This window comes from Lepisma saccharinum, chromosome 16, assembly GCF_977018435.1.
Source record: "Lepisma saccharinum chromosome 16, izLepSacc3.1, whole genome shotgun sequence".
NCBI lineage: Eukaryota > Metazoa > Arthropoda > Insecta > Zygentoma > Lepismatidae > Lepisma > Lepisma saccharinum.
Genome location: NC_139244.1, coordinates 22,966,969 through 22,981,915, shown reverse-complemented (window position 1 = coordinate 22,981,915; position 14,947 = coordinate 22,966,969).

Sequence of the window (14,947 nt, the reverse complement as noted above, 5' to 3'; positions counted from 1 at the left end):
ATTAAAGTTCGGGTTGGGCAAATAACTAAAAAAAATAACTAGAGGTTACTGCAATTTTTGGGTTTTTCATCAGCGGTCAACTGCTCAACTGGAGGCTAAGTGGCACTTAACTTGATCCGTGCTTCATCTGGGGGTCAGCAGAGACCTATGTAAAATATTACACTGTTCCTTTTATCCCTCGAAAATGTGTCAAGAATCGACAATGTGGTGGTGTAAATTAAAGAAAAAATCATCTATTTGGAATCCCTCACAGATCAAAATTAAAATTATAATTGTTATATCTTTATGTAGCCTATAGCCTATTTACAAAGTCGTTAGTCAACGTAAAAAAAACATATCATAATTAACATTGAATTATTTGAAATAAACAAACCGGAAAATAAAACAAAAGTATATAAATATAAAAATTGCATTTGGCCTGTATATCAAAATGAATTATGATTTTTGCCTGAAGAAAGATTTTATATTAAAAAAACTACTTTTCTTACTACTTTCTATAAGAACATGAAAAAAATTGACCAAAAACTTTGCTTGCTTACTCATCAACGTAAACCTTAAAAACTACAAATCCCACAAGTGGTAATATCGAGGAGAAAAAATATATATATATTTACAACAAAGTTCAGTTGTTCAGTCAGTTCATCGACTTGTAAAAATGAGAGTCGTCAAATTTGACAATAAAAGAAATGTGGTAGAGTATTACTTACAAATTTACTTTCCTGAGTTTCTTTGACGCAAAACTACTTATAAGGTCTTCAAACTCTAACTTTTGCAGAACGTCATTTTCACTGGCCATAATAGCGAGTGATGCAAGTTTGTTTTGCACCATTGTAGACCTATGGCAGTTTTTAATAATCTTCATTTTTGAGAATGATCTTTCGCCGGTACCATTGGTGATCATCAGTGACAAACATATCTTCAATGCTGTTGTTACAAAATAATGATTTTACATTAAGGACAACATTTAATAAGCAAGCGACCAAAGCTGTTATCGATATCAATCGTTTATTATATCAAACTTTTGTTTTTTTCTGTCCAAGATAGCTCTCACACAGGCCCCTGGCGGGACCGCTAAAGCTTCGGGGTCCTAAAGCGGCTGCTTTCTTTGCTTTATGGTTAATCCGGCACTGCACTGTGTAAGAGATTCTTAGCCAAGACGATCTTGGGAAGGTAATCTCGTCTTGACGACACTGTCGTTTCATAGTCGTATCTTGAGAAAACTCTAGGCTAAGATCCTCTCTTCCCAAGGAAAGTAGCCTTCTCTTCGCCAAGATCTCGATAATGAGATGCGATTGCTTGAAGTGCTGCCAACATTTAAGAAATGCAAGGGAAAGTGTCAAAAGAAACAACAAAACACATTTTTAAATACATTAATAAATTACGTTAAGTTATGAACAGAGTCGTAAAAGTTCATTTGTTTCGATAACTGATGATTTTGTTACATAAGAGAAATTAATTTCCTGTCTTTGTATCAGGGACGGCGACAGGGGTGGGCAAGCGCCCACCCAACAAATCCTGTGCCCACCCAATCAAATTCTCTAAGTACATATAGTTGGGGATATATGAATGTTTCAATAAATAATTGTATTCTGGTATTCAATACATGTATATTTTACTCATGAATATTATCTATACTAGAAATGTTCACATATCATCATCCCATAAAAATCTGTCTTAACTTTGTCATTAGAAACCAAAAAGAATTACTGGAGATCTTGCAACAAAATAAACTGTCATCAATTGAATAACTTCTATGGTTAGAAGCAGCAGTGGAGGAAATAACGCAGAGGGACATGGATCCACCAACGATATCCGACGTAAAGGTACCACTTTTGTTGTACGCAGACGACCTGGTACTGATTTCGAACACAACAGCAGGTCTACAGAACGGTCTAGACACGTTACACGGATATTGGAAATGGGCCATGCGAGTAAATATGAAGAAGACCAAAATAATGGTATTTAATAATTGGTACGTATTTGGGAAGGATGAACAATGGAAATACGGAGAGACAAGTGTCGATAGGGTGAAACAGTACGATTATTTAGGCATGGTGATGACAATGACGGCTAGGTGGGCAAGGCACGTACACAGGAATAAATGTAAAGCAATTTTTGCGTTAGAAAAAACAAGAAAAATAAAATACAAAGTACCAAATATTCCAATCAAAATTCTGGAGGGGGTCTACGAGGCCACAGTTAAGGCAACACTATTCTATGGCATCGAACTATGGGTCTGGGAGGGACGGGAAACCGTAAACGTCGTACAGTCTAGATTCCTAAAACAAGGGCTAGGAGTAGGGAGGGGTACGGCAACATGTGGGGCACTTAGGGAAATGGGAAAATTAAGAGTGGAAGTGGATGCCAAAATGAGGAGCATTAAATACTGGGCAAAACTGATCACCATGGAGGGGGTAAATTTGAAGAAACTCTGTGTACAACAGATAAGGGGGGTAATGGGAGGCAATGGGTAGCAAAAATAAAGACGGAATTATACAGTATAGGGCTAGGATGGTTGTGGGAAGAGGGAATAGAAAGGAGAATTGATATGCAGATGCTAGGGGCCATACGTGCCAGACTGGAAGATATTACCAAACAGAACATTTTGGCAGAATGCGACGCAAAAATATCGTTAACATCGGTGAAAATGGTGGATACGGATCGAGAATGGGGAAGGAGGAACTACGTAGATATGTGTGGATCAAAAGAAAGGTCAGGATTGGCCTGGTTCAGACTGGGGGATGGGCACAAGTTAGACTTAAACGGGAGGACGGGAGCGTAGAATGCCCGTTATGCGACGAAGACGAGACGAAATTTCACATTCTCCTCCAGTGCAAAGAAACAGGGGAGGCAAGACAAAAATATATCAGGGAAATAAATGAAGATAACATTGAGAATATAATGACAAGCATTACTAGGAGAGAGAGACCAAGAGGGGGGGGAGGCGCAAATAAGGAATCTGGGAACTTTCCTACATTACGCCTGGGTAAAGAGAGCAAAGAAACTCAGTGGGGATAGCGAACATGTGTGAAAGGGGGGAGGGGTACTAAATAAATAAATTAATAAATAAATTTGAGAAAATTTAAGAACCACTCAGGTAACAGTGCAAGTATAGGGAAAGATTTGAAATGAAATAGTGTTTGTGAACTCCAAGCAGTGGTGAAGGTGGAAGCAGAATAAAAAGGAGGAAGGGTGTAGCGAAAGTGCACGAAATTTTTTTCACTTGTATGGTATGTATAGCTGTAAAGGTAAAGGCTCATACTGGAAATAAATTCTATTCTATTCTATTCTATTCTATTCTAGTAGACTTAGGAGGTGCAAAATTATGCAGGGTATGGTCAAGATGAGATCAGGATTTAGGGTGACCTTGAGGGCTGCAGCTCTGGGCTTGCACTGGGGAAAACTGCTTGGAAAAGTACTGCATAACGAAAAAAAGGAGGTACTTCGGATGTGATGAAGAAATGTAGAAATACGTATAACTAACCACCTCATGTAGCTTAGCGAAAAGATATAAGTTAAACTGTGAAGGGGACTGGGGTGGGATCTTGGGCCTTCACATATATTAATCCCGGCGTGCGCATATCATCTCTAAATAAACAAATAGAAATCCCATCTTAGCGTTGCTTCCTCCAGCAACACAATAAATTATTTCGACTTTATATTTAGGTCTACATTGAAATTCCAGAAGTGTCTCTTTCTTTATTTCATTACAATTTTTACATATATGTCACCTTCAAATAACTATGTGGTATACAAACAACGACTTTGTATTTGTCCTACTAATAAATACTAATAAGAAGTAATCACAATAATCACTACAATACCGAGGTGTATAAATTTTGATGTAACAGTTATGTGGGTTTGGTAGAAGCTACAGAATTATTGAATTGATAATAGCTTATCAGTTACGTAATCATGCAATTTTTCTTGTGATTAACTTACGTAGAATTAAAAGAAGAAAGGGGTTGGTAGGAAAGCTTTGTTTTGAGGGCGTCAGAGAACTAATCAATCACGATGAGAATGGTTTAAACTTTAGAAGCATCAGAGGTTCAGCCGAAAAGGTCAACGGAATCTGTAGATGCAGATGAAGTAAAGAAAAATGGTGTCACGAAGTATCCATTAGAAAACTTTGTTTGTTTGTTTGTTTTAAATCCACTTTTATGCTCAGATAGGCTAATCGGGACTAAACCTACAGTTTAAAGTGGAGTCCGAACCAGTGTGCATTGTGCTTCCACCAGGGGAGGGGCAGTAGAAGTCAGAACCTCTTCATTATAAGGCGACAACGTTATATCATTGGAGAAAAAAATATACAGAAAGAACTCATAGGAAACGTGTCATTTTATCACCACAGAAGATGCGTTCATTTAAGAGCGTGTATTGCGAGAGACAAATATTTGAGACTTTCGGAAAACAACGTTATTGTTCACGGAGTTAGCTGCCTTGATACATCAATGAAACAATGTGAATTTGAAGGGGTATGAACTAATGAAACTCCACTTTTGGAAGAGTAAGTTGTTGCTGATTCGACTGATTTGTTCTATGTGAAGTAACTTTTCTGCTAATTTGGCTAATGGCGACGATGAGGTTCGATGGTGATTAGGTGAAAGTGACGAAGGGCGAAAACAAATACACGCAGATACTGAAAATACAACCTCCCACAAATTATTATTTTGACTGTGGTTCCAGGCGTCAGAGATTCGTTCACCTGCAACATTAAAGTTTCCAGGGTAAACTGGGCAGGATAGAGTTGTATAGTATGAAGCCTCCTTCCTCCTACAAAAAAGAATCCTGGCTGTGCCACTGCTTTGAACTAAGAAAAAAAAATTTCTTCTTTCAGCTATTTATCAAAGATTCACACTACCCTGACTTAGTTTCGAGAAACTACTACACTGATATACCAAGTCGAGGACAAAAATTGATACGAAGTTACATACTTACCCTGTATTTTACATTATGCTTGCTGGCTGATATTCTCACCTTGCCCCGAGGGGTGTAAGGGCTGACCATAGACAGTGGTGCAACCACAGGGGGGCGGGGGGTCATTGCCCCCAACGTTGGTCGAAAATGAGTCCTAGGGGGGGCAAGGGGGGCAAACATTGACGGTCAAGTGTACTTGCAGAGGACAATTACCGCCCATACCGCCCAGAACTTCAAATTTAATGCAAATAAAAATTACTTTTCGTAAAATTTTCTTGATCGCTTCGCTCGCAATGCCTGCTTTTCTTAGTCTTATCAAGTTCAGAACCGGTGGGACGGTGGGAGACGACTCTGGGTGCCGAACGATCTAAATGAAGAAAGTTGTAACATTGATTGATTTTTTTAAACGTTTACTTTATGAACAGAAAGGCTAATTCAGACTGGGCCTATAGCTTAAAGTGGGTTCCGAACCACTATGTGCCTCCACCGGGTATCGAACTCGGGACCCTTTGATCACAAGGCGACGATGTTACCGCTACACCATCGGGGAGGCAACAAAGTTGTAAATGATATAATGCATGGCGTTCAGTGAAATTATTTGCGCCCTATTAAATTAATATTGATTTCAGCCTGCAAAAAAAATTGAATCCAAATATTTTCTTGCTCGCTTCGCTCGCATTTTATGTTTCTTCGCTGTAATGCATTGTAAATCACCAGACAGAGAAATAAGACTTGTCTTAATTGATTTTGTTTTAAATGCATGAACACTTGTTTCGAGGAAAGGGAGCGTGCACATTTCAGAGACAATTTATGTAATTTTTGCTGTTGGTTTATTGTGAAATGGATGAATTTGTTGTGTAATGTATTTAAATAATATATGCTGTATAAAATATTTATTAAAGAAACTTTGAATACGTACATAATTTAGTGTCCACGTCACTGCACGTTTAATATATGTGTATATATCGTACATGAAAGTTATGTTAATGTAAAAAAGAATAATATATGGAATGCATTTATCAAGCATTTTCTGTCTTTCAATAAATGTTTATGTGCTTGTTTTCCGTTATTAATGTGAAATTGAACGTGTTAAAAAATAATTCAAATCGTTCGTTCGACCAAAAATTCTGTAGTACAAACTTCTACTACCTTTTTGCGTAATTTACGAGGATAATAACGTCTTTAATACTACCACTACTAATACTGTAGCAATAATAATGTTGGTCCTGGGTTCGAATCCCGGCTTGGGCGTATCCGTATCCGTTCATCATTTGCATCATGCCATCACTTATCCCCATCTTCGCAAATTAGCCAAAAGTGGCACAAGAAGCGAAGTAAAATAAGGCAAATCAATAATAATAATAATAATGTTATAATAACATAATTAGTAACATTATTATTATTAACATTATTTTTTTACATTATATTTATTAAAATTATTATTATTGGTACGTTTATCCTGGTACTTGCTCCCCTAGACAAAAATTCGTGGTTGCGCCTCTGACCATAGACATACTGGGGTGACCCCTTCGGAAGACACCCAAGTTCTAAATGTCAACCTCACTTCCATGTAGTACACGCTAGACTGCATTTTGCAAACTAACGAGGATCTGGCGACTGAATCCTCTCTGGGAGGGGGCTGTGTTGTGTGCTGTCTATTTGTTGGTCATTGCACTTTCATTAATTTAACCTTATCACAATTCATCCTCATCTTCGCGATTAGCCAAAAGTGGCAGAACAGAGAAGTAACATAAATTAAATTAATAGTAGTACAAACTCGTAGTAGTAGTTAGTAGTAGGCTACTCGTTGTTAAAGATATTCTTCAGACACTATAACTGAAATATTCTTAAATATGCCAAACTTTTTATTAAGCTCAGAATACGCCTTTCCTTGTTTCCTCATTTCAAAATTTGCAGGATGTAAATATCACAAACCATGGTATAAGAAGGAAATATATATATTTTAACGCACATCAAGTGTCGGTGAGGGCCTCCCCCATGGCGCAGTGGTAGCGTCATTGCCTTGTAATAAAGGGGTCCCGGGTTCGATACCCGGTGGAGGCACAAGTGGTTCGGATTCTACTTTAAACTGTAGGTCCAGTCCCGATTAGCCTTACTGTGCATAAAGTGGACTTAAAACAGAAACTCAAATCAAATCAAATCAAGTAGCGGTGCTTGGTAGTGCGGAGCACCCACAGTCCTGCCTAGGGCGCTAAAATATATAACTACGGGACTGAACACGTTCTTTTTTTCCCCCTGATTTTTATGAATTGAACAAAAATGTTCGGTATTTGTGCGAAAATAGTCGACAGATTTACCATTAAGGCGTGGACTTACCTGATTTGGTCTGTGACGGTTATTTGTCGCCACCAGTTGTCGATTGATTATCTTACTTCGCTTTTCTGGCACTTTTGGCTAACCTAATCGTGAAGATGGAGATGATATGATGAATGGACATTCGCAAACATCCATGCCCAAGCCAGGATACGAACCCGGGACCCCTGGCATCGTAGCGCGATGTACTAACCACTCCGACATGGATGCCAGTTGTTGTACGTACATGCAGACAGACATAGAAGCGTACACGATGAACGTCATTCATGTGATCGAAGAAGAAATGAAGAAGGCAGGTTCATGCCCTTCAGCAAGAGAGAGATTTCTCGAATTAAGCGTGTGACTTGGCTGAGCACTTGAAAATACATCAGTTCAATAAGAATTGCAGCCTCCCTGATGGCGCAGTGGTAGCGTCGTCGCCTTGTAATCAAGGGGTTCCGGGCAGGGGTTTATCCAGGATTTTTCTCTTGGGGGGGTGTTGGAAACTTTTGGGGGGTGTAAGTTTGGGGATGTTAAGTGAATATTTTCGACCGTTTCTAATTCAATTTGTTCATAGATGTTTCCAGAGATTAACCCCCCCCCCCTTCGCTTCACGTAACATTCCAGTAGAAAAGATGTGTCAAATGCAGGAAAAGATGGAATATAGATTTTTGTGATAATGTTAACATTTCAGTCTAACATTTCGAGTATTGCTTCCGATAATGTTCACTACTTGATTTAATCAATCGTTAGACAAAAGACAAGAGATGACATTGAAAAACACAAAATTTAAACATATTATTACCAGAAATCATTTCATGCAATTCTTAAGCTAGTTATAAAGAAATTAGGAACACTTGCGCAATATTCTCGAACTGTGTTTGTATGGTTCTTGTCATAGGTGTAAGTCAGAGTTAATCTTAGAGGGTGCCCAAATCATTGATGAAATATCAGTGAGAATGCATTGCATGGGTGCGAGCGCGATTGCATCTTTGAATACAGATATAATATAACTCTTAAATAAATGAACATACTGCGAGCGAAGCGAGCAAGAAAAATTCTAGAACCATTTTTTTTTGCAAACTGATAATGCATATTATTAATTAAACATAGCGACAATACTTTTATTTCACAGTATCCCACGATGTTTACTCTTTACAATCTTGCTTTGCTCGTTCGGTGTCCTCTTTACCTAAGCACATGCCCCCTGCCCCCTCCTGTTCTAGCTTCAGTTAGAAAATATGCATATATATAATTTTAATAGTTCTATGTTGCGAGTGAGTTACAAATACTGCTGTTGTTTTCAAATCTCTATTTAAACAATGATTCACAAACTGAAAAACGTAATGAAAGTATATATTCAGAGCATGGTTATGAAGACTTTAAAATATAGTGGGAAGTTGGGATGCAAGTTGATAGATGCCTGGTATTGCTTTCGAACGAAATCGGTCAAGCAATTTCATATTGAAGTCCTATACCCTTACAAAACTTTGGAAAATACTCTTCACGCTGTTGAGACTTTATCTTTCAAACACTATGGAATTAGGAGTCATGTGTATCTTTGCCTTAAAAGAAAATGATAAAACATGTGCAAATAAACATATGGCATGTTAGCTGCAAAGGGAAGGCAAGGAATTTTCACTTCTAAATTGAGGTAATGTTTTATTTTCAATTATTTAAAAATTGAATAGCATTTATTTCACTTTCCAGCACAAGGAACACAATGAACCAAACAAAATTTTTATCTCCACGTTTTCCAGCAGGCAGGGAGTGGCAAGTGCCGTCGTGCCCCCACTGGTGCGCCTATGGTCAGATATAAATTTGGGACTTAATGTAAATTAAATTTATTTTTATGTTTAATTCCTTATACTTCCTTTGCTTATTCTTAAAAGTTGCAAAAAATTATATATGTCATTATGTCAGGGAACCGACTACATAAAAAGAAGACAATTTTTACTAAATCTATATTTTTGCAAACTGACAATAACTTTAATTTAATAGGATGCCAGTAATTTCACAGGACACCACGACATTAACGCTTTTCTATTTTTATGTCTTGCTTGTTAGACACCCCATTTGTCCTTAGCTCCAAGGCAACCACCTCGTGCGAACCCTCCCTTTTTTTACAACTCTCTTTCTAATATATAATTTCATTTACAAAGGTAAAAAATCTTAGAGCCACAAAAATGGTCACATACATCAACTATAGACGTGAATGAATCACTTCGGTTCTTCATGAAATACTTGCAGTTTTATATCGAATACTCTGTCAGTAAATTTTATATTGGTACTTTATGAATCCGTTGGAAAAAATTATACCTACATATAGTGTCACTGCTTCTCTACTCACCCCTTTCAGTTTCTTTCTGTCTGATTCCATTCTCTTTTTCAAAATCCCGTATCTTCTTTAACCACTTTTGTAGTAAAGTTTCAGACATTGTTACACTAAGCAGAATGACAACACACAAACTGAGATGCTACACTAAGATTCTGACCTAAGGCCCAAGGCATTTGACCGTTCTCTTCTCTACCACTCCAAAATTATTCATCTCGCCCAAGTTACAGAAAATAGTGTTGCTAACCATAGTAACACAATTCACTAAGAAGTCAAACCTGTATCTTTGAATATCTTCCCTTACTTTTATCCTACATTTTTCACATGAAAGAATCGAAAGGAAAATGCAACGAAATGAAAATTTCATTGGTTCAATTTACAAATCTGTAACGTATTTAAGAAATATTTATTTAGGTATTCAAACGCTGAACTGTCAACACTGTGTGCGGTATGTGCTCCCTGGAAGGAGGGCAAGAGGTCAGTTTGACATTTTCCAGATGGCAGTGTTCCTTCCAAAGCCTTGTCAAGGAAGCTCGTGTTTCCAAGAAATGACCATGCTGAAAATTCCACCCTCCTTCTTTGACACTTTGGTTGTAGTTGATCGAAAGGTCCATTGGACTATGCTTCTTGTAGAGCTACAAATGGTTCCTTTATGTTAAAGTATTGTTATTCTATTGTTGGTATAAAAATCCATACTTACACCCCCCTACAGGGGGGGTGTTCCAATTTTTCTGCTTGGGGGGTGTTGGTCAAAATTTGGGAGGGTGTTGGGGGGTGTTAGGGGGGTGTGGATAAATCACTGATTCCGGGTTCGATACCCGATGGAGGCACATAGTGGTTCCATTCGGGTCCAACTTTAAACTGAAGGTCCAGTCCCGATTAGCCTTACTGTGCACAAAGTGGACTTTAAATACCAACTCAATCAATAATAAGGATTGCAGGCAAACTTTTTCTTATTACTTCATGGCGCGCCATCCAGAGCCTTTTCAGAAGACTTACGGAGTCCACAGGCCTTGAATGAACTGTAGCACAAGCAAACAGCAAGTAGATCGACGTAGAGCTTCTAACAAAGTTTTAGTTCTCGGGAAACAGAATATACAGCTGCGATGGAACTGGAATTTATGTTCAGTAATTTTTGTTTTAATTCCAGTTTATGCACATATAGGCTCATTGGAACTGAACGTACAAATTTTTAAAGTTGGATCTGAACCACTGTGCAATGTGCCTCTACTGAGGAGGCCCATATCGTTCATGACAATGATTGCAAGATGACATCACGAAAGGGGAAAAAAAGTAGATAAACAAAATCAATCAGGCAGGAGAGGGCATAATGTGAGTTGTGTTGCTCACAGTGGCGTACGCAAGGGAGGTTACGGGGTTTAACCCCCCCTTGAGCTTGTGAAATATTATGAAAAATGTTGTGGAAAAAAATTTGAATGGAAAATTTAATTTATCACAGTCAAATATCTGGGACAATACTATTACTACTTCTACTACTAATAATAATAATAATTTGAATTATTATTTCCATGCAGCATGGAGAAAAGCACAGCATTCTCAACACACGCATCTTTCAGTGTGATGCCTTGAAAATAAAATATGAGGGTAACTATGATTTAAAAGAGAAAAAAAATGTTTTGTATCTCAGTTGCAACAATGTTCAATACATTGGCGTACGCAGGAATTTTTCCGGGAGGGGCTTGAATAGTAAATGTTGATAGCACATATGGCTTCGTTTTGGAGGGCAGGATGCATAATAAAATATTTCGTACTTTTGGAGCTTTTCGGTCTATTAAAATTGTATTCAAAGACAAAAATGGTAATCGGGGCTCACTTTAAAAGAGGTTTCGCATTTACACATTTTGATTTTTTTAAGTTCTTAACGAATGTTTATTTGAAAATTCTGATTTTCTCAAAATTTCGGTAGGGGCTGTAACACCATCGGCCACCCCCTCTACGCACGACAGTGTTCAACGAACATGTATTTTTTTTGTATGTGAACAATTAGAATTAACTAAATAAAGATCTTGGTTCCTTGTAAGAGGCTAATGTGTAGACAAAGGCTAGGCGTACAAGAATACAGTCACCAGTCTGCCTTCCCATCATTGCATTGTTTAACGCAGCACGTTTGAATCTCTCTCTTTAAAATGTCTCACCTTGTTGACTAGACAATTATTCAAAGGACAATAAGCTTAACTATTGTAAAATGTTTTGTTGGTACGAACAGTTAGACAATCCAGATGTGTATTATCGGGGACATTTGTGCGGTGAAGAAGACTGAAAAATTCCAACCAATTTCGGGTATCGAATCCAGATCTGCTGTGTGTTTGTCACACGCTCTACCGACCAGACCACCACAGACCCTTAGATGAGTTCCATACTTTGATTATTTCAATTTATTTTAATATATTTTCTTCGCCCTTAAAATGTCTCACCTCGTTGACCAGACAATTATTTCGTAACAAAGAAAAAAATGCTCCCAGGATTTGATAAAAATCGAATGACCAGAAAGTAATTTCGTTCTATTCTTTTCATAAATACTATATTTATGTAGATTCCTACTACTTAATAGTAGTAGTGGTATTAGTAGTATTACAGCTAATTAATTAATTATAAGTATTATAGTGATTATTAATATTTAATTAAAGTATAATAAAACAATGGTAATGTGAATTTGGAGAAAGTTTTAGAAAAAAAAACCCATCCTTTATGAAATCCTGCGTACGCTACTGGTTGCTCAGCATCAAAACTGCTGGGGACATTCCTTTTCCTTAATAAAAAAATAGTGGATGCCATTCTGAAAAAAAGCGCTCCTCCGAGAAGTATTTTCGCAGTTGAGGAAAGTGGGTGGATAACTGTCAAGTTTTTCTTGAAATGGTTGGTACTGTTTGCTGGGATGACTCATCACACTAAGGAAGCACCAATCCTTCTCACACTTGACGAGGACAGTAGTCACACACATCTTGATGTCATCTTGTTTGTAAAACAACATGTACATATGATAAGCCTACCTCTGCACACTACTCACATGATGCAGCCTTTGTAGGGTTGTCACATGGCCTTTTAAAGTAGCTTACAACCAAGTGTGCAGTGCCTGGATGGGAAAGTATAAGCCCTTGAAAATTGCATATATATATATTGCTGGTCTCTTCAATACTACCTACACTTAGGTTTGCAGAATCGGTTTGTCACAGTTATAATGCTGGAGGCCTTAGAAAGAGCGTTTCGCGGGCTAACAGTAGATGTCGCTCGCACACTATTGCCGATACTCTCGTGTCGTCTGCTCCTCAGCCAAACAAACAGGCCGAGGTAGCGAGAGGCAGAGGTCACTCACCCTTCCAGAAGGGTGCAACGAGCTAGCTGTGGCAACCAGGCTTGCTCATTCGCGGACCTGATTGGTTCTCGCAGACACACCCCCATATTATCGTCTGCTGTAAGCCCGCGATACGATCTTTCTAAGGCCTCCTGCACTATAGCTTTTGTCATGTAGACAAATCTGGCTCCAAAAGAGCTAAGTTGGCCACACTGACTTGGAGGGAAGAGCCTGGCGGAAACTGTTTGGCATGTCATTAATTAACTGTATCTTTGGAAAAAAGATATACTGAGAAGACTGAAACACCCGTTTGAGAGCAGAATCCTGCTTAATTTTCCACAGAGCCCTGAAATAATATGAAATTTCCATCACATAAATAATAGTTCGTTACAAAATTAAATTGTGTTGAAAGTTATACATTGTTACACAGGAAATGTAATACATTGCAGGAAAAAATGCAGTTTTTAAAATTAACAGATCCTGTTGCGGTAGCACTGAGAGAGCAATCGTATTGAAGAGACCCAGGTTCGAGACCAGGTTAAGCTTGCATTCTTTGCTGATAATTCATCATATTACATCTCCTGGGTGGTGTTGAGTTTGTTTCAAAGTCCACTTTATGCACAGGAAGGTTAATTGGAACTGGACCTACAGTTTGTGCGAACTGAACCTCTAGGTGCCTTCACCAGATATCAAACAAGGGAACGACGTTACCATTATGCCATCCCAAAGGCTGCCTTCCTGAGTTTGCCAAAGTAACATAACACACAAAAAAAAAACGGGTGTAAAACATGGTGATATTTTGGTCATTTCTGAGTTCATTAAGAAAAAATATTATTAGAAGCTATACTATAGATAAATTGTTCTCGTGTTGTGTTTACCAGTTTCAGAAGGCTTCACTGAGTTCAATCCAAATTGAATGACATGGCAATTTCACTCAATAATTGAAGGATGACACATTTTGCTTTGTAACTAAAAAATGACCAAAATGTATTTTTTATTTTTAAAAATTCAACTTCTTATGTAATTTTTCACAAGCATAGCCAGCTGGTTAAAAGATTTTTTTGGTGGAGGCCCTTCAGAGCTTCCTTCTGGTGGGGGCTACGGGGCAATTGCCCCAGTTGCCCATAGGTTAGTCCGGCCCTGACTGGCAGAGAAGTTAAATGTTAGTCACCAAACCATATCTGGTCATCTTCATGCCATGGGAAAGATCCAGAAGACAGGAAAATGGGTCCCACATTATCTGAACGACAGACAAATGGAAAAGCAAAAAACGGTGTGTGAAATGTTGCTTTCTCAGGATGAAAGAAAGTCTTTCTTGCATCGGATAGTGACTGGGGACGAAAAATGGATCTACTTCGAGAAACCAAAATGCAAAAAGTCATGGGTTGACCCAGGACAACTTTCAACATTGACAGCAAAACCGAATCGCTTCAGAAGGAAGACAATGCTGTGCATTTGGTAGGAACAGAAGGGTGTGATGTACCATGAGCTTCTGAAACCAGGTTGAACAGTGAATGCCGTTCGCTACCGTCAACAACTCATCAATTTGAACCATGCGTTGATCGAAAAGTGCCCAGATTGGACGACAAGACACGGAAAAGTGATTTTGCAGCACGACAACGCTTCATCACACACAGCGAAAGGCGTCACACACACCATTTCTACACTTGGCTGGGAATTCTTGCCCCACCTGCCATACTCACCAGACTTAGCCCCTTCGGACTACCACTTGTTTTCATTGATGTTTCACTCACTTTCCCAGCAACACTTCAACAATTACGAAGATGTCGAACAATGGCTTGCTGACTGGATCACCTCAAAATGTGAACAATTTTTCTGGAAGGGCATCCACAATTTGACGGACAGATGGGCACAATGTATAGCTAGCGATTGCACATACTTTGAATAAAGCATTTGTTACCTTTCTCCCCAGATACACTTGTTTTCTTTCAGATCAATTAAGAATTATTAATCGGCACACCTGGTACACCCAAGCCCTTCAAATATCAAGCAGCTACTATTAGTCATGAATAGGGAAATAAAACAACTACAAACTGATATTACAATGA